The sequence below is a fragment of the Lissotriton vulgaris genome, chromosome 3_1, assembly GCF_964263255.1.
Source record: "Lissotriton vulgaris chromosome 3_1, aLisVul1.2, whole genome shotgun sequence".
NCBI lineage: Eukaryota > Metazoa > Chordata > Amphibia > Caudata > Salamandridae > Lissotriton > Lissotriton vulgaris.
In genome coordinates, this window is record NC_141689.1 from 1,527,940,314 (window position 1) to 1,527,959,855 (window position 19,542).

The 19,542-nt window shown below is 46.4% G+C and overlaps 1 protein-coding gene and 1 non-coding gene across 2 annotated transcripts in view; both read right to left on the reverse strand.

Annotated features, from left to right (window-relative positions):
• The window catches only part of HADH (hydroxyacyl-CoA dehydrogenase), a 307,472-nt gene that overhangs the window by 135,075 nt on the left and 152,855 nt on the right, over positions 1-19,542 (reverse strand). The gene's annotated exons all lie outside the window — the stretch shown is intronic.
• Positions 13,019-13,158, reverse strand: LOC147728130 (U4 spliceosomal RNA). Its single transcript, XR_015309746.1, has one exon. It is a non-coding gene; the product is annotated as a U4 spliceosomal RNA (small nuclear RNA).

Genomic DNA, 19,542 nt, shown 5'->3' on the forward strand with positions numbered 1-19,542 from the left:
GCCCTATTACAGACAGGGTAAACTTTCCCTGTTTGCGCCGTGCACACAGGGAAAGTGCGCCCTATTATGAAGAATGCGCGACCCTCAGGGTAGCCACAAACTCGTGCTTGCCTAGCCACAAACTCGTGCTTGCCAGGTACAAGGTGGTACCATGAAGGACTACTAGCCTAATCACGAATAAAAAGCAATGATTTTGCAAGGACAGTAAGGGGAGCCAATTGAAAAGATGGGCGGGGAAATGGGTGGCGCTTCAATGCCATATCTCAATACAGCATGCCTTGGAGAGCAGCGCATGCGCCGCCCAGGCTTGACCTCAAAAGTGCTGATACTCAGAAGTGGACAGCACCGGCCCATTTAAAGCACTGCTTCCAACCACACACCTAGGGTGACCAACCGTCCGTAATTTTCATGGACAGTCCGTGAATTTACTGTTGTGTTCGATGTAAGTGAAGGAAGTTTCCATGGACAGCATTTGTCCGTAATTTTAGCCTTGGGGCCAAAGGACAAATGTTCAGCAGTTGAGATGGCTCAGCTCAGGGGTCTCCGGTGCAGTGATTCAGAGGGAGGGGCAGCCAGGGTGCCGGGCTGGTTCATCTGTGAATGTAAAGGCTGCTTGGATGAGAAATAAATAGGTGTTAATTGACCTAAGCTGCCTGAGGTGAAATAGTTCTTCATTTTCCATGATATTGTAAGGTGTTCCAAGCTGAGCTGTGCAGAGTGTGATTTTCAACTACAACTGAGGTCACAAACCACTGTTACATTGCATTGCGACTCACAAAGAGGATGCGAATCGCTCTTTCATGCCATCTCATGTTTACAATTCGGAAGGAGTTGCAAAACACCTTTCACAATTAAGAAACTCTTTCCTCACTCTTAAAACAGGTTCTTTACATTGTAAAAAGATGTTTCGAAGCGTGATTCAAAGACTTTATAACAAAAAAAAAAAAAACTTTGACATGCATCCCTTGGTGGATTGACCTGTTGGCGGTATTCCTAGCATTAAACAGGATTTTTTTCTTATTACGCTTTTCACTGTGGAAATGCAGGCTTTGGAAGTGCTAGTATATTAGCTGCAGTAAATATACATATATCAATGTCACCTAGCAACTAACATCAAAATAAATCACAGATGGGATGTGATATTGTGTGTGCCGGTGCCTCATGAATCAGGATGCTTAATTAAGTAAGGGCTTTAAGTGGGCCGGGTCCTGCATGTGCTCAGCGTCGGGTGTAGTTCTAAAAAAGCAGGTGCTGAGCTGGCTCCCTATTGGGCTCTCCATTTTTGCCCTAATCCTCAGGGTGGAAAAATCATCTTAACTCTGCTGCAGTTCCACCCTTCACTGCCTTTGATGTAACTCCAAAGAGACCGGTTACAGTTCTTTCACAGTCTCATCATTTTAGAACTGAAGCATTTTCAATTTTATTTACGATGCCAAAGTTGTTGCTTATTTGTCTTATGCAACTAACCACCATTGACAAAGCCAAAAGTGGCTTGCTCTAGGTGGATTGTTACTTATTGTGTTATTTATCTGGATGCACTGACAGAAGCAGCAAATTTACCAGTCGGGAGGCAAAATATGCTAAACACAGATTATATAGCTTACGTGTTTTTAAACCACGCTCTTAGTTACAACGGCCAAGCCCTTTTGACAGACCCTCCAGTTTTTTCATCCCACTTAAAGCACTGTCTTTGGTAGTGTACATATGGATGTCCTGTAGCTCTTCTTCATCATTTTACTACAGCAGTCAGCAGAAACGTGTCATGCACCATTTGAGGTCATTTGTGTCCTGCAAGCTACAGTCAGTGGAGACGTAAACCGTAGGGGTTTGCATCATATCATCATCATAGAAATTTTAGTTCGATCATGTATATCTTAAAAAGTACATATCACCTCAGTACATCTGCTGACACATAAAAACAAGCTACACGTGAAGGGGCATGACACTTTATGTTATTCTGCCCCACCTGTGATCCTCATCTTCTTGGTATAACTATGCTGCTCTTCTACCCTTACCTTTACCCTTACCCTGCTTTCGTCCACTCTTCTTGCTTACGCTCCGATTTACTAGTGTATATCTTGCTGGCATCTCTTTGGACTGGATTTTTTTAAACTGTGGATATTTCAATATCTCAAGGTTAGCATTGATCAGGCAATTCCCTTGTCATGCTTTCATGTCATACACCTTCTGCACATCTATGTGGACATGCTACAATGATTACCATTTCTATGCTAATGTGATCCTTCTAAATGTTTACTCCTGTTAGGACATCACTTTATATGGTGCTCCGCAAATTGTTTCTCTGTACTCCTGCTATTGTGAAATCTATTGTGTAGTGTGCTGTAGTATTCATCAGGTGCTCCCCCTATCCTTCCATATTCCTTTTACAGATCCCTCAGCCAGTTTGAGTGGAGTCTGCACAACTGAAAAAAAGAAAATAAACTGCTAGTTTAAACATTTTACGAAGAGAATGTGCGTGTTTCATTTTTCCCCAGAGTCTGCTTTCATTTTCTCATGCACAATGTTTGAATTTAAGACAAAGCATACTTTCAGTGCTCTGGAAATAGGAACACACGGGGCAGGAGAGATGTGGTACTATCCTTGTGCTTTCTTCTTCTGTATATGCGAACAACAGCAGTTCAGTGACTTGGTGCAATTTTCATATTTCAGACTGGGGTGCAATGTCATCATCATTAATAGCAAATGTACTTGCCCATGGACGTTGGCACAATTTATTAGGTCTCACGTTAGCCAAGTTCTTTCCCTTTTGTTAAAATTATATGTATAATATATTCATCTGACACAAAGCTGGCCACTTGAAGGATTACACTCTAGTCCAGCAGTTCAGGACCCATTTAGCTACATCTTATGTGTGCTGCTTTACATCTCACAGTGCAAACACAAAGAGATGATGGGCAGAAGTCTGAAACTTTTCAGACACTCACACGTGTCAGATCTGGGTTGAATCCATCATTAATCATTCTTTAGCTCACTTCGCCACCCCAGTTCAGACCCAACCATATACAAATCAGCCTTGACCCGGTCCCTCTTGGGAACAGTCCAGACTGAACTGCCAAGCCCGGTCCTCACTGGACCGGAATCAAGCATCCTGGTACCAGTTTTGGGGTAACACCCCTCATCAGCCAGGCTAGCTTGAATCCAGTGCCATTGGACACAAAGCTGGTCACTCAGAGGATTGCACTCTAGTCAAGCAGTGCAAGACCCATTTAGCTACATCCTATGCGTGCTGCTTTATATCTCATAGTGGCACTCAGATATGAGATGCTAGTAATAAAGTCCATCCGAACAAATCTTCCCGACCACTTCTCTCACCACACATGCTTGCTCAGGACCATGAACTGTAAACAAAATATTACACTGAACAACACAGTGCGATAACCATATAAATAGATTATGATCATATAAAATAACACAAAAAGACCTGAAGAGTTGCTCAAAACTGCACGCATACCAAAAAAAAGTGAAGTGCATGATTGTCTCAAACTAATATAAACTTATTTTGACTTGTACTTGTAGCAAGCAACACCAACAGCTGGTCCTCTTCCCGAGGGAGCCGCGCCCCCTCCCAGTGCCACGCCCCCTACAGCGTCTATAACATCTTGCGGCCCCCGCTTCGCGGGAGCCACTCGTATTGAGGTTTCCTTGCTGCCCAGAACTTTTGCCTTTTACTGCAGGAGCAGACCACTTGCCTACCTGCGCTTTCCTGGAACCAAGCCGACGACGTGAGGAGCAGCGCGAGAGCGAGGCCGCAGAGGAGGTGAGAGGTACGGCCCCGGGACTGCGAGGACCAGCAAGCAACACCAACAGCTGGTCCTCTTCCCGAGGGAGCCGCGCCCCCTCCCAGTGCCACGCCCCCTACAGCGTCCATAACATCTCGCGGCCCCCGCTTCGCGGGTGCCACTCATATTGAGGTTTCCTTGCTGCCCAGAACTTTTGCCTTTTACTGCAGGAGCAGACCACTTGCCTACCTGCGCTTTCCTGGAACCAAGCCGACGACGTGAGGAGCAGCGCGAGAGCGAGGCCGCAGAGGAGGTGAGAGGTACGGCCCCGGGACTGCGAGGACCAGCAAGCAACACCAACAGCTGGTCCTCTTCCCGAGGGAGCCGCGCCCCCTCCCAGTGCCACGCCCCCTACAGCGTCCATAACATCTCGCGGCCCCCGCTTCGCGGGAGCCACTCGTATTGAGGTTTCCTTGCTGCCCAGAACTTTTGCCTTTAACTGCAGGAGCAGACCACTTGCCTACCTGCGCTTTCCTGGAACCAAGCCGACGACGTGAGGAGCAGCGCGAGAGCGAGGCCGCAGAGGTGGTGAGAGGTACGGCCCCGGGACTGCGAGGACCAGCAAGCAACACCAACAGCTGGTCCTCTTCCCGAGGGAGCCGCGCCCCCTCCCAGTGCCACGCCCCCTCTGTACCTCATAGCCATAAAAGAAAGACTACTTCACGCAACGCGGGACGCGCGCGGGTCGCAGCCCGGGCGAAGCCCGGGCCAAGGGCGGGCCCGTTGTTGCCCGTTAGTGCCCGGTAGAGACCGGACCGGGCCATCTCCCTTTCATCACTGAAACCGCAGCCAGACAACACCATGCCACCAAAAACCAGGAGTACCACAAAGACTAAATCTAAACATGCACAGGAGGTAGCTCAAATAACGGGTCCCATCGACCTATTCATCTCACGGACCCATGAGGTCATAAACCAGAGTATTGCCCTGATGGAAAAGAGAGTGTCACTAGACCTCATGAATGCGAATGCAAAACGATCCTCTTTAGGCGCCATAGCAAATGCCACTTCTCCTATTCATCTCAACTCACAAAACTGTTCCCTTCCCGTGACTCTGTCAGCACCAGACATAAACACAGTGCCATCCATAGTAAATCTTTCTGTAACACAGTCCGAGTCTGACCTCTCACTAACTTCGGACGATTTGGAAGCAACCCCTGACCTGGCGATCTGTCAAACTCAGGAGGACGCCCAGATAAACGTTAACCTGCTCCATCAAGGCGAAAGGGAAGGAGCTATTCCAAAACAAAACACACTAACTGCTGAAAACGCAGTAAACACGGCTCCCTGTTCAGATCATATTACAACTCACTCAAACTCCAAAACGCAACAAAACACACTACTCCCCTCTGTAACCAACCTACCTCACTTGGCAATCTCTAATGAGGCTTCCGACAACCTATGCAGAACATGCAAAGTCACCTCGCAAGTTCTGACTACAACAAAAGACCTCTTATTTCAATATCTGAAACCCATTCAACTTAGTATTAGAAACTTAGAAGCTCAGCTAACTATAATTTCTGCAACCCTCCTCGACACCAACACGAGCATAGAAATAAAGGGTCAGCGAAATCCACCGCAGCCACCCAAAAAGCAATCCCAAGCGCAACCACAGAAAGTAGCAAAACATTCAAATCCAACCACTCTAGCTCAAAAAAGTCACAAACAAAACACTGCAAATCAAAACCTACCATCCACAACGCCCCAACCACAGCGGAACAAAACCTCTGCTGTACCTAATCAACAAACAGAAAACACAGACTCAGTCATCGTAGATACCCCAGGACCAGCGACAAATAATACCACCAGCAAAGCTCATTCGGCAAAAAAGCCAGCACCTCTCCCATTGAAACCAGTGGCCTCCCAGCCGTCTCCCAAGAATACCACTAAAAAAACACCAGCAACCAGACGCCCTGCCCACTTGCCCCCGGAAGCCACCCCCTACACGATAGTCCTCACAGGCGTACCAGAATTAACCGATGACACATCTGAAACTGCATGGTCACTTAAAAATAAGGTCATGCAGTGGTTAAGCATTAACAGACCACTAGAATCCCATCTTTCTGGAGGGATCACTACAGTCCGCAGGGTAGCCTGGGTAGGCAAAACAATAAAATCAATCCGCGGAGACTGTATTATAGTAACATGCAGAGATCCCTCCGCAGTGGACTACATTTGCGCCTGGCCCTCGCTGGAAAAAAAGGGGGGGGATCGATGCTCGGCATCTTTCTTTCTTCTATCCCCCAGCGAGACAGCATCGCAATACCCCGCCCTGGTCTTGGCATCAGATCCCCAAAGAACCATGGAACCAAGAGCCATGGAATCAGATGGACTACACATATGATCATGCAGGCAGAAATGGGCCGAGAGAACGGCCGAGGCAATACTGGCAAGAAAGACCCTGTCAAGCCTATGAAGGCTGGCAGGGCCTCTCAACGCAAAACCGTTTTGACTGTCTAGAGATGGTCGATTGACCACTCAGGGAGGAACCTAGACACGCAAAACCCGTTACCACACCACAACCAGCTAACTTTATACAACATCTAGCACTCCCAGAGTCCCCTCCTGACAAACACAAAAACCCATCCCAGGAACTGCTAATTGCTTCCTCAAACATTCCAAAAAAAGGCACCTATACCACCTTTTCACTAGAAGACGAGACTACCTTTGGCTTGTTTCACCAGCCAACTGTAGCTTCTAAAGTTTCAGTCGAACCCCCTCGGGTCAAACCACGACAACTATCAGTAACCCAGGCTGCTAATAACTTGATAACCCCACCACACGCCTTGATGGACCCCGCAAACCTGAGCTTCTCCATCGCATACTGGAACATTGCAGGCCTGACTTCAAAAATATCATCGACTTCGTGGCTCGACACAGCAAAGCAACATCAGATTCTGTGTCTGCAAGAAACCTGGTGTACAATCCCATTGCATCTTGCGGGTTATAAAACTCTTTTTACCCAAGCAGTACCTGGAAACATGGGCAGACCAAAGGGGGGGCTCACGACCTATATTGCTAACACCCTCCCTTTCAGAGTGAAACTATTAAAGGAGTCACCCACTTTTCAAATCATACAAATTACGCAGTCAACAGTATTTAAAGGAAATAATCACATACTCATAAACTATTACAATAACTCAGGCACTCTGGAATGCTGGTCATACCTAGAAGAAATAGCTGCATTTCTAACCCCATTTCAAAATGACAATAACAAATCTCCAACTCATCTTATTTGGGGTGGCGACTTTAATTCCCCATTGTGCCCAAAACACAAAAACGGGAACTGTGGTCTCCAAAATGAACTTGGGAATCCTACCCCTCACTTTGCCCATTCGCCATGCGGCAACAAACTCAATGAAATCCTTTTCTCCCTAGATCTGGATTTTGTTAACGAACTAGTTGATCCGCAGCAGGATTATTTACCCACCTTCCACGGGCGAGGCTGCTCTACAATCATTGACTATATAATAGCCTCAAACTCATTCAAAGGGCAACTAACTAACTACGAAATTGGGTCAAACCCAATAAGCGACCACTATCCGCTCAGCGTGGTAATCCACATGAAACAAGCAGGAGCACACCCCGTAAAGCTTAGCTCCCTTGATCAACACTCGGTGTCCATGAACAAACTGAATGGGTATACAATCAAATGGGCAAAGATTGACCCAGAGGAGATGACACAGAGGATCCTCGAAAAAACACACTATTGGCTATCCAAATGCATGTCCCTGGAGACACCACCTGAAATAATTGTCACCTGCTTCCAAAGTATCCAGGAAACAATAAGGGACGAGCTATTTGTCAACTTAAAAAACAAGCCCAAGCCCCCCACCACGAGATGGTTTGACACCGCCTGCCGGAAAGCACTCACATCCCTCAAAGAAGCTCTACGCAAGCACACGAGAGACCCCCAGGAACTCTCCCAACTGAGGAAAAACTATAACACTGCTCGGCAAGACCGCAAAAAACAGATCAAACGAGATCTTTGGCTACGTCTACATGACAGTGCCCAAAGGAAAGATAGCACTGCATTCTGGCAGACCATAAGATCACCTTTCTTGGCCAACAGCACTGACCCTGATCATCTTGATGTGGCAATAACTGAGGATGATTGGGTCTCCCATTTTTCAAAAATCTTTGGAACACCATCAGACGCCGAACCAAATAACCCAACACAAGAAGCCCAACCGGAGAAAAACAACATCTACCCGATTAACCTACGTTTCTCCCTTAATGAAATCATAAAAGCAATCAAGGCTTCAAAAACTGGTAAGGCCCCTGGCCCCGATGGGGTTCCAATGGACTTGTTCCTCTATGACGTAGACTCTTGGTCAAAAATAATTACACGGGTCATGTCAGCAGTAGTTTCAACCGGTCTCTTTCATTCATGGTCAACCTCAATACTACTCCCCATCTTTAAAAAAGGTGACCGCAACGATCCCGCTTGCTACAGACCAATCTCCCTTCTGGACTCCACGGGCAAGATTGCAGGTCGATTACTCCTGGACCGACTACATTCTTGGGCCCGGGAGAACAACATCATAACTGACCTGCAATACGGTTTCCAGAAGGGGCTAGGGACCGTGGAGCAGGCCCTCAACCTTGTCCTCCTGGCTGGAAAATATGCTCGCGCCAACGGAGGTAACATCTTCCTCGTTTACGTAGATCTAAGCGCGGCATTCGACTGCGTCCAGCATGCGAAGCTTTGGCAAATACTAGCCGACCTTGGTGTGGATCCCCCGATATTAACCTTCCTAAGAGAACTCTATACTAACGCAGAAGGTCGAGTACGATTTGGTACCAGCGGCGAACTGTCACGACCTTTCCAAATAACGAAGGGAGTAAGACAGGGATGCGTACTGGCTCCCTTCCTGTTCAACCTCTATACAAACAGGCTTGAACAGGCGATGCTGGAAGGGAGCCAGGATCTGCCCCAGATAAACCATCGCCCGATACCCACCCTCCTGTACGCTGACGATTCAGTAATCCTAGCACGGACCTTAAACCAACTTCAGCTGCAGCTCAATAAATACGCAACATTCATGGACTCACTCGGCCTTAAAATTAACATCAAGAAAACGTTTACAATGAATATCGGCCCCAGGACAAAAATTTCCAAACCCATATTGGTCAATAACAACAGTCTAGAAAAAACCCCGGTGTATCCATATCTGGGCATCCTAGTGGATGACGCAATGAACTGGCACAAGGCAGTTGAAGCTAGAAACCTTCATTTCCGCCGTGCAACCTCAGCACTAACCTCTTTCTCGAGGAAATTGGGAAAACCAGCCCCACCCGAACTTTTAACCATATACTATGCAAAATGCCATAGTGTGGCCACTTACGGAGCTGGAATCTGGGGACATGGACGTATTGACCAGCTTCAGGTCACTGAAAATGCCTTTATAAAATACATCCTAGCCCTCCCCCAAAGTTCCCCGATATTAGCCTCGCACCGGGAGCTTGGCATGGAATATATCATCGACACCATCCGATGCCAGCCCATCTTACTGTGGCATCGAATATGGTGTAATCCTGAAAGTCATCTAACTCGCTCCCTTATTACGGACTGTTTAGGCTTGACAAACTGGCGGAAAATCCCGTGGCTAAATTATATACATAATTTCTTCAAAGACCTGGACCGTGAACACTACTTTGACGAACCTCCTTCAGTCGAAGATATTTCCAGGAAACAACTAAAGCAAATGTGTATGGGTCATCTGAGAGACCTCCGAAACCAGGCAGAGATTACCAAACCACAAAACGAAAAAATCTGTCTACTGCAGCCAGGAAAAGTTATTCAGCCCTACCTGACATATTTTTTATCCAACCACGAAAATTTTTTACTTACAAGATTACGCTTCGATGTTTTCTACCGTTTGGTTTCATTCCCGGAAATGCAGAACTGGTCCCGTAACTTGATGAGATGCCCCTGTGACGGAGTCTCCTCACAATTCACGATTCATGTTGTCCTTTTTTGCAAATATTACAAACCAGCAAGGAAAACATGGATCATCCCTATTCTCCGATCCAGTGGACTCAGACAATCCTACCCAGCACTTTCTTACTTGCAATCCCTAAAATCCCCATATGAAGCCAAACTAATAGCGACTTTTCTCAAAGCAGTTATAACAACACGCCGCAACATCTCTAGCTAAATCAGTATTATTACAAACTGTAAAAACTATTCCACTGTTTTAAATGCTTTTTTCTACTGTGACTTAATTTCTTTGTGATCTTACTATTTTCAACTTTTGTGCTTAAAACTTTTCAAAATGTACTTTTTATGATTATTCAAATTGATAATCGAATAAAAGTTGATGAAACTGAAACTGACTTGTACTTATGTTGGTTGTCAACTTACCTATATACGGTTGCGCGACCTCCTCTGATGTGTCTGTAAAACGTACCTTTTGTTGCAAATTATTTTTGTCCTGAATTTTGACCCCTCGTCCTGAATTTTTACACTCGCCGTCCTGAATTTGCCCCCATGCCAGTTGGTCTCCCTACACACACACACCTGACATGCTACCCAAGAAGGGAAGTGCTTCAACGTTCCATGTAGGGGGAGGTGAGTGCTAGATAAATGTTGCAATATAATACAAAGCGTTGGATTGTTCTGAAAGGGGACAATAAGGGTTTGTGGCACGCAAAGTGTTCAGCAATAAACCATTTAGTAAAATTCCAGTACCAGCCACATGGTGGCGCTATCGCCACAAATTGGAAATTATTGACGCTGCAATACAACAGTTTCATTTCACTAATCTTCATCTAACATAGGAGATGTTTGAAATCAATATGTTTTAAAGACTGAAGCATTAAGGATCTAACTTTCGAATGGAATTCAAGTATACAGAAAAAAGCAGATAAATAAGGAAGAGAGAAAATTCCAGGGTACAATGACCAGTTCTACAATTGCCAGTTTTCTGCTGCATACGGGTGGTAGTGGTGCTGCTAAGGTAATAAAACTCCAAAGTAAAACGTGTGCAAATAACAGCACGTAGATTAGGTAAGTAATAGCAGTCAATACATATTATACGCAAAGTATTCTCGGGGACAGCTATCGTTTGCACCATCTGTCACACAACAAAAAAATATGTAAACACACATTCTGCGGACTAGCTTGGCAAACTGTTAACGATCACTCAACCTTACAATATTTTGGGACTACTGCTTACACCTTCATTTCATTTCAGGCACAGTCACAGCACATGAACTGCCAACCTGCAAAAAGTATGTTTCACTAAATATCTCTGCGAGAGCACGAAGGCAGGGCATGGAATGGATTCCTGTGGTCATATTACAGAAGTGTCCAAGAGACACCACATGCCTGTGCGCCAGGGTCGGACTGGGAGCACAATTAGGCCCTGGCACCGGAAGCAAAAGTGGACCACATTTGGGGATATTGACCTATTATGAAACGTTGCTTTGTATCGGGAGCAATTTTGGGACAAATCTCTGATAAATTAAGCTTTCGAAACTCATGGGGCCAGTAGCATTGGCCAGAGGCGCACCACTAGAGACACATATTCCACTGTAACTCACAGGTCTCCTCACCTGATCTTCAGACCTATGTATTTCTCTACTTTGGGTGCCTGAGTGTGTTAGTCACCTATTATTCCCCTAGTCTGTGATCTCCACCCCAAAGTTCCCTGAATATCCTGTATCATATCAGGCCATGAGTCCAAACCATCGCATCCTCTGTGTCTAGAGGCTTCTGTCCCCCTCAAGGCACCAGGCTTCTTCCTCTTTAGGTTGTCACTCAAGAGCCTCTCCACAAGCAATGTCCTTGGGAATGCATACACACTGGTACTTGATTTATTTTGTGTTGTGGGTAGAGACGATCTGAATATGGAAAAGCAGCAGGAATTCACTCCAAAAGCCTTTCTTTCTCGGCCTCCATGCCTCTTAATTAATTGGACCGGAAACAAAACTAATGCCCAGCCCAACTTGACCGGACTCCCATGATGTGGTACAATCTGCAAACAATCCGATCTATTGCAACTTACTAGAGCTACCAAAGCAAACACGATCCCTCAAGAGTACAACATCTGCTCCACAGGTTGAAATCAACTGCCCATAACTTATCAGTTGGAGTCACCATTCACCACAAGTACAGGCAACTGCTAAGAGAGCGGACTTCGAAAAAGTGCATACTTTCAGCATCCTAACCTACAACGGGGACTGGTCAGTAACTTACCACGTCCAAAAGCATGCCTACACCCTTTTTGCTGAGTCAGAGGCAAAATTATTCTTGTGTCAAAAAAACAGCCATCGTGTTTTCCACCCGAGCAGATCGCGAAAAAGCAAACAGTTCAACTGATTAAAGTGAAAATTCGATTTAATGCAACTCAGTTTGCGTGTTGCTTCACGGGAGTCCTCCTGCATTACACCGGCACTGAAACTAAAACTACCAAAAAGCAATACCTCGCAATTCATGCTTGGCCCCCTCAAAACCACAGGGGTCGTTGCATTTAGCCCATTAAAGCTTTCGTTCAAAGCCTGAAAAGACCCACGGGGGGCTCCACAGTACACCTTCAGGGGATCACAGGAGAGAGTGCAGGTCTCCAGACTCATCCACACTGACCGGTTCACACCCCAGCCTGGGCTGGAAAAAACAAAACAAAAAAAACGGGGCGCAGCCACATGCAAAGAGTGCACGAAGTGAGCCGTGAATACAACAACTCTGCCGAACTCAGCCACGAGCTGAACAAGGGAAAAGGAGAAGGCAATTCCACAACCTCACTACCTGCTGCTGACGATTTTGGAAATTGAGAAGGGCAACCCGCACCACACAAAACACCCACACACAGACCATCCCCAGAAGTCGAGCTGGTCGTCTACAGTAAAAACAGCATTTAAAAGGACATGATGGCCAGAGTTAGTGAGTCTACCTCAGGAGGTCGATTTACTCGGGCCACCAGCCAATAGTTACCCAGAAAAGGAAACATCTGCAACATAGCCCCGAAAACCAACCTACCAGAAAGAGAGGTAAGGAAATGCACAGGGAGGAGGCGGCAAGCCACAAACTCTGTTCTAGCAACTAGGCGTAACACATTACAGTACAAAGTATTAATTTGTAGAATCTGGACTTAAATACATATGATAACTTCTAACATAAAGACGCAGACAATCTATTACCATAATATCTGTAAACTCTAAAGAAACTTTGACTGATTTCTTTAGGTGTTCTCTGTCTTAGACCAGTAATATCAGCCTCCGTGGAGTCTGTCAAAAATTGCAATGTCGACTATATTTCAAGTCGCCACAGCGGGGTATTGGGTAAAGTTTTCAATAAGCAATAATCGCGCCTCGGTTAGACCTCATTGGCTACGATACTGCCACTGCGCAAAGCTAAAGAAACTAAGGTCATTCAAGGTACCCTCGGGAGATGAAACTCAGGACACCTAGAGAGAGCAAAAGCCACCTACACACATCACCCAGAGACAGACACTAATACTTCTGACTGCGAGCTGGAACACTCTGTACTGTACTGTACTCTATTACCTGAAAGCCCCATACAAAGGATACATTGTGCGCAGAGGATTCTGGGGGCTCATATGCTAATCAGCATTTCCAGGTCTGCTGGTACAACATTGAACTTGAATTCCTCCGGGGCAACTATAAGGGCTCTGGAGAAGAGAGAGAGAGAGCGAGATGGTTATGGCTCCCTCGGGGCAGGCGAGGGTTTGGTAACTTGGGAAGGCTTGCTCTAGTCTCGGCCAGCGAAGCAGGTATAAAGGATCGGAAAGTAAGCGCCTAGAAGCTGATCTCAAACTCGGGACATCTTACGGCCGCTCTTAAGTGAATCAAGGTATGTGACAAACCATCAAGGTGCAGCCCAGACTCTCCAAGGCTCGCCCTGAGCCGAGTCCGGGTGTAGGACCCCTCTCTCTCTCTAATACAATTAAAGTAGAGGACGAATTCTTCAAGGGAGGTGGAAGACCAGTTGGACGGACTAAAACAAATAAAAGCACAGAACAGAAAGCAACAAAAAGCCAATGGAAGCAATGGGCAGAGTTGTCCCCAATAAGCCTTTGGCAACCAGACCGCTGCGCTATAAATGAAAGAACTTGGCAGGTCCGTGAGCTTGGAGCAGTACGAAGTTCCAGTTTTTTCAAGGACAGCAGCCCTGCCTGCTACAAGCATTTATTTACCTTTTAATCACAAAGGCCATTGAAAACTGGCCTGACCTGTGCGGCAATCAACGAGATACCAAGATATTACATCTCCGAGACCACTGTACAAAAACAGCAGCAAATTCAGGCCATTTATTCCCAAGTGCTTGGTAAAGATTGCGGAGACATCACAATTGTTCACAATCAGCAGGGTATACACTCATAATCACTTATAAACTGACCGATTGAACATACTCTCTACGAATCTCACACAAACATAAGATACAACTGAGAGATAGGTTTTTATAGATCCCCAACAAAAGGGGTCCAAATACCACAATTGTACTGGTGGTAAACACAAGAAAACAGAAATTGGTGAAAATAGTAAATATTTCAATGGAATGTGGAAAAAAAACTGCCCTAAAACATGCTCCTCTTGGTGAGATTATGTACAGATTTGCTACATTAAGCGTGACTTCCACCAACTGGAAAACAGAATACTTTACCCTTTCAGCCTCCCTTTCCTCTTCTTACAACGGTCTACACACTCCATGCCCCTTCGATTAATGGCCTCGTGCGGATCCAATTCTCATATGTGCCTCTCACCGGGACCTGTAGGTGCAGCGTCCCGGAGGCACCCAGGTAGATCCCGGCGAGTGCGGCCAAAAACAGCTGGGTGTCCGCCATGGTAGGGGGTAGGAGCAGGGGGGTCAGAGACGCAAGCTCTCCGTCCACAGGACAGCAGGGCAGACGTGCGAGAACAAAGCTGGTAATTTTTCAAGTACTGTGTTATTGCCTTTTGATATTGAACTGTTAAGTCTATTGTTACAGTTGAATGTAAAACACCTAAAGGGCTCCTGGTACTAGTGAACTACATAACAAAACTAGCAGCCCGCCCCAGCGTTGCCTGGGGCAGAAGGGGGCTGGGGGCAGCATTTATAGATATATAGGGTCAAAATAGTTTGAATAAAAGGGAAATTATTGAGTCAACATTAATATCTGCCTGAAGACAGCCATGTATTCCTCTAAGGGCTTCTATAAAAGTGCATTTATCTAAATGTAACTCGCACATTCTAGCAGACCGTTTTCTAAGCGTCCATCAGATATGTGCCCGCCCAGATTACGTGCATCCTTCTGCTTACACTTTTCACGGTGTGTGAGTTTTGGGTCTCTTGTCCATCATTTCTAGGATCATTGTCGTTAACATGGCACTTGGTGTGGCTTGCCGTGATTTCGCATTTTCATTGGCACACATCGCTTTTATATTAGTTCAGCATTTAAATACAACCCCGACATTGCCCAGACCGCCTCGCACCTCCCTCCCGCCTCCCGCCTCGCCTTTGCCTTACCTGAGCCACCGCTCTTCCCCGCACTCCAGACCTCACCGCCACTCCTCGCTGCTCGTTACCGCTCCTCCCCGCCTCTCGTCATCACGCACGTTGCGAACATCGCTAGGTCAAGGCCAGTGCTACGTCGCGGCCGGCGCTACTTTTAGGGGACTACTTTGTTTTGAAAGTTTAATTTTTTAATTTACGTTTTTTTTAATTTTATGCAGCCTACGTCCATCTACACACCCTGAGGATTACAACAATGTATTGGGTGTGTGGATTGGCGCTGTGGTTCCTGAGTTTACCTTGCCAAAAGGTTTCTGTTCTCTCTTTATAATAGTAGTATAGATAAATAAATAGGGCCACCAATGCCAAACTTAGAAGGGCCTCTATTTATACAGTCTACATTTGGTTACTAAAGCACAGATTATAGTGAATAAGCAAATTAATGAAATTGTATGACACCTCAGCTAACCTAACATGGCTCGAGTCGGGGTACCACGCGGGTGGATGGTGTCCCCCCACTTATTTTACCGGGACCTCGATAACTGGAGCAAATGGAGCCACACATTCACTCTTTGGCCTCTCTGGGGCGAGATCAGAGCTCATTCTGAACGCTGCTCACGCCCTGGCTTCTCTGATGCAGGTGAGCGAGGTGAGGCAATGAGTCTGATGGTGCAAGCCACCTTTCGTGACGTCACTTCCTGTCGTGACGTCAGCATCCCCCCACTTTTTTTTTTAGGACTTGTGCCCTGGCTAACTACATCTAACAGCTCTCGAGTTGGCGCAGTAGGTTTTTTCAGCATTTTTGAGGAGGGGGTTAAGAGAGTGAGTAGTAGAGAGTGAGTAGGAGTGAGTAGTAGAGAATGAGTAGTAGAGAGTAGGAGAGTGAGTAGTAGAGAGTAGGAGAGTGACTAGTAGAGAGTGAGTAGTAGAGAGTTAGTAGTAGAGAGAGTAGAGAGTGAGTAGTAGAGAGAGTAGTAGAGTGAGTAGTAGAGAATGAGTAGAGAGTAGAGTAGTAGAGAGAGAGTAGTAGAGAGTGAGTAGTAGAGAATAGAGAGTAGTAGAGAGTGGGTAGTAGAGAGTGAGTAGAGTGAGTAGAGAGTGAGAAGTAAGTGAGTAGTAGAGAGTGAGTAGTAGAGAGTGAGTAGTAGAGAGTGAGTAGTAGAGAGTGAGTAGTAGAGAGTGAGTAGTACAGAGTGAGTAGTACAGAGTGAGTAGTACAGAGTGAGTAGTGGAGTGAGTAGTAGAGTGAGTAGTAGAGAGCGAGTAGAGAGTAGCAGAGAATGAGTAGTAGAGAGTAGTAGAGAATTAGTAGTAGAGAGTCTTAGAGAGTGAGAAGTAGAGAGTGAGTAGTACAGAGTGAGTAGTAGAGAGTAGAAGAGTGAGTAGTAGAGAGTAGAAGAGTGAGTAGTAGAGAGTGAGCAGTAGAGAGTGAGTAGTAGAGTAGAAGAGAGTGAGTAGTAGAGAGTGAGTAGTAGAGAATGAGTAGAGAGTAGAGTAGTAGAGAGTAGTAGAGAGGCTGACGGAAGACAGATGGGGGAGAGGAGGCACGGAGAGGGCGCCGCTGAGGGCGCTTGCAGTATGAAGCGTGGGACAGTTGTCCACAGCTCTGTAAAGAGTCTTGTTTGTGTGCTTTAAGCCATGAGGCTGGTGGGCGCTTTATAAAACGATGTCAATAAAATGTCTAGCCTATCTGCCGCTCCAGGTATCACCATCGAGTAGCGAGAGGCAGTGAGGGGGGCTGGGGCACACAGTGTAGGATGTATGTGCCTTCAGTCCCTGCTGCAGGGGGCGGGGAAGTGCAGAGCAATGAATTCCCCCAGGCTGGGGTTCAAGGGAGGTGAGGAGGGGGTGCTCCGGAGATGGAAGAGACAGGCGGAGGGGGGCTGACGGAAGACAGATGGGGGAGAGGACGCACAGAGAGGGCGCTGGTGAAGGGAGAGATGGATGGAGGGAGAGAGGCCCGGGGCATGAGGAAGGAGGGATGTAGAGAGGTGGGTGGAGGGCACCTTTGCATCCTGCCTTCTCAGCTCAAATTAGCAGAGAGCTTGGTGGCGTGAGGAGCGGGGGATTAATGCAGTGTGTGTGCAGCGTTCCAAAAACTGGGTCCTGGAGACGGGCCCGCATGACAGCAGCCCCACCCCCACATTACTCAGTTCAGTTTTATTGCAAAATATGGATGTGCCAGCATTGATTAGTTAAACATTAGTCAACATTTACTACAAGAGTCAGTGGGGCTACTACCTTTCTCTATGCATATGCTGTAAACCTTAACAGAAATGCGTAACTTCTGTAAACATTGCAAGGTCACAAAATGCCATGTCTCCTTATACCGAGTGATTAGAGAAAAGACCTATCAGTCGGAAGAATTACCATGTCTGCTTTGAAAGCATTACATGCGTTGGTGGATGAGATACCAGGAGGCTCCTTCGATCGGTAAAGGGCCACGGATTAGGGAGGCTAATGGAACTGTGCATTGAATTCAGTCGAGCAGGCTGGCTGTTGGCGCTCAGAAGTCGCAGCGCGCACTGAGCGGGTCTCAAAACAAGCGCACGCCATGACACAGCCTTTTCTCTTTTTGAGCCGTCCCACTTGGACGGGCTTGGCCTGACTTATGTGTGTGGTAAACGGTTTATTATCTTCTTAATGGGGCCATCTGTTTCGCCCCATAAAGAAGATAAGAAACCTTTTACCTCACACGTAAGTCAAGGAAGCCAGTCCGAATGGGACGGCTCTAAAAGAGAAAAGAGTACGTCACTGGGACCTCTTTTCCAATGGCTGGCCACCGTTTAGCATGAACGGTGACACCAGCCGATGGGAAAGAGGGGCGGGCTTAACCTCGCTAGTGAAACGTACTTTAACTCATTAAATCTCGCCAGCAAGACTGCGCATGCGCAGCGATCGCAGGCCGAGACCTAAAAAGTAAGGGAACTGTGATGCTGTGCAAAATGGGGGCGGGGTGAGTTAACATGAGAAGGGGTCAAAGGCGTGGCTAAAAAACTAAATATGCAATAACTTTTTTCAGTCTTTCATCTTCAGGTATGTACATATAAAATAAAAAATACAGCTTAAAGGTCAAATAAATGCAAGTTAAGTTAATCATTGGGAAATACACTAACATACTTTATGAAACCACTATTGGTTAATGCTATACAGAGGTCTGTTTCAGTAACAGACAGCTATGGAATTGAATCCAGGTTGAAGGCGTGGTGAATATTTAAGGGCTAACACACTTGAAATCACACACTTCACCACTCAACTGGTAACTCCTTTCCAATACCACTCAAAAATAATAAATCTGTGTCAGCATGCAGTGAAAAGTGATTCCATTAGTTAAAGGGAATACCGGCATCCGAGTCCCTTTACATTTGCAAACTGACCCGTTGTGCACATTTACATTTCTTTCAGACAGCAGGCACTCTGGCAAGAAGGGTTGTATAGCTGGCTGCCCCTTCCTCGGATTCACAGCACATGAGACTCTTTGCCTTACACTGAAGCATTTCAGCTCTCGGAGTTAACCGTCCTGGGGCAGTTATCTTTTCAGAGAAAGTAGGGGAACTATTTTCCTTAAATTAAAAAAGTATGGGCATGTCGTGCCACTCCGATCCTGCCCACTGCGAACAGTGCTGCCAACATACAAATTAATGCCACCGTGTGAGAAGGGGGCTGGGGCCTCATGCAGAGAGAACCCTGAGAGGCACTCTGCCCCTTTCCAAGCCCCCACAACCGGCCTCTCCTAGACAAATAAAAGCAAATGGTCATGGAGGTTGACGCCGATGTACTGGGGTGTTTTCACACCTTTAAATGGACATCGGCTGCTTACAGCCTCCAAAAACGAACATTAAATCCACTGTTTATAGTGGTTTTCAGCTCGTTTTTCCTGCCACCGTGGGATTTTGGCTCCTCACTGGGTGACCGGGTGAAGGGAGCCGAAACCATGTGATACACGGTGGCACCGTGTGAGTTGGCAGGTATGTTTAAGACAGTGGTTCTAAAACAAGATGAGGCCACCATACGGTTACCAGAGTTTGAGAAGCAAAAAACAGACAGGCCAGATATAGAAGGACTAAAGGCTTCTAACACTTTTTCTTTTGAACTCTTCATTTACAAGGCTAGAGTTACAAAACTTTAGCAGTAACAGGACCTGCGACCCCTCTGCCTCCTACAACACCCCACTCGGTATCCAGTCTGCGGAGAGTACATAGCTGAACTCCTCCTGCACTCCCTGAAAAAAAAGTTTAATTACTTAAGTTATTTTTCAGACTTTAGAGGCGCCTGTGGAAACTAGAGT